At 36.7% G+C, this 1,665-nt stretch overlaps 1 protein-coding gene across 1 annotated transcript in view; it reads left to right on the top strand.

Moving 5' to 3' along the window:
* Positions 1–1,665, top strand: part of LOC106867198 (uncharacterized) — a 49,856-nt gene that overhangs the window by 1,433 nt on the left and 46,758 nt on the right. The window lies entirely within an intron of this gene.

The raw sequence follows: 1,665 nt of genomic DNA on the forward strand, positions 1-1,665 counted from the left end.
ATAATAATAATAATAATAATAATAATAATAATAATAATAATAATTCTTTCAAATTTTAGCACAAGACCAGTACTTATTTTATTGGTCCCGAAAGGGGTTATTGTAATACTAATAACAATATTAACAACATAACAATAATAATAATAATAATAATAATAATGATGATGATGATGATGATGATGATGATTTCAAATTTTGGCACAAGGCCAGCAATTTTTTTTTCTTTGGTGGAGGGGTTAAGTCGATTACATCGACCCCAGTGCTCGTCTGGTACTTACTTTATCGACCCTTAAAGGATGAAAGGGGAAATCGACCCCAGCAGAATTTGAACTCAGAACGTAAAGATATACGAAATACCGCTAAGCATTTTTTCCCGGCGTACGAATGATTCTGCCAGGCTCGCCACCTCATAATAATAATAATAATAATAATAATCCTTTCTGCTGGAAGGACAAGGCCTCAAATTTGTGGAGAAGGGACTAGTCGATTACATCAACCCCAGTATTTCACTGGTACTTAATTTATCGACCCCTAAACAATGAAAGGCAAAATCGACCTCGGTAGAATTTGAACTCAAAACGCAGCGACGGGCGAAATACCGCTAAGCATTTCGTCCAGCGCGCTAACGATTCTGCCAGCTCGCCGACTTAATAATAATAATAATAATAATAATAATAATAATAATAATAATAATAATAATAATAATAATAATAATAATAATAATAATAATAATAATAATAATAATAATAATAATAATAATAATAATAATGATTATGATGATGATGATGATGATGATGATGATGTGATTAACAAAGTTAACAAACAGTGATTTTAGCTGTAGCTTGTCCCATCTGACTGAAAGATTTGTGACGAAGAATTGAAGATTGAGAGAGATGAGATCCTTGCGTGGGAGATAAAACCTTTGTAGGCAATGGAAAAGGTTGAGGTGGCCCCAGTTGTCAGGGTCCTTGGTACTGTGAGCGCCAGAACTGAAATCTATCTTGTTTTTTGTTTTTTGTTTTGTTTTGTTTGTTTTTTTTTAAATTGGTGACAACATCAGGATAGGACACTTGCAAGAAAACACAGTCCTTGAATCTGCTGGGATTCGTAGAACAGTGCTTGGTAATTGAAGGCCTCACCTCAATCCACAGGCACCTTTATTACTCCACCAGCAGCAAATGCAATGCGACATGCGGAATAATGATGATGATGATGATGATGATGATGATGATGATGATGATGATAGTTTCAAGTTGAAAACGTCGACTGGTACTTATTTTATCGACCTCGAAAGGATCAAAGGGCAAAGTCGAGTTCGACGGAATTTGAACTCAGAACATAAAGCCGGAGGAAATACTGCGAAACATTTTCTTCGGGGTGCTAGTGACAATGCCGGCTCGCCATCATGGTGGGGGGGGGCGACGATTATGGTGGTGGTGATGATGATGAGGATGATGAGGATGAGGATGATGAGGATGAGGATGAGGATGAGGATGATGATGATTTAAAATTTTGGTACAAGGCCAGCAACTTCGGGAAAGGGGACAGGTCGTCTGCATTTTGCTCGGCATAGAAATGATTCTGCTGGTACTTACTATTTCATTGACCCCGAAAGGGGGAGGGGGTCGATAATAATAACAATAACAATAATAATAATAACAATAA

The sequence above is a fragment of the Octopus bimaculoides genome, chromosome 3 (assembly GCF_001194135.2).
Source record: "Octopus bimaculoides isolate UCB-OBI-ISO-001 chromosome 3, ASM119413v2, whole genome shotgun sequence".
In the NCBI taxonomy this organism is placed as follows: domain Eukaryota; kingdom Metazoa; phylum Mollusca; class Cephalopoda; order Octopoda; family Octopodidae; genus Octopus; species Octopus bimaculoides.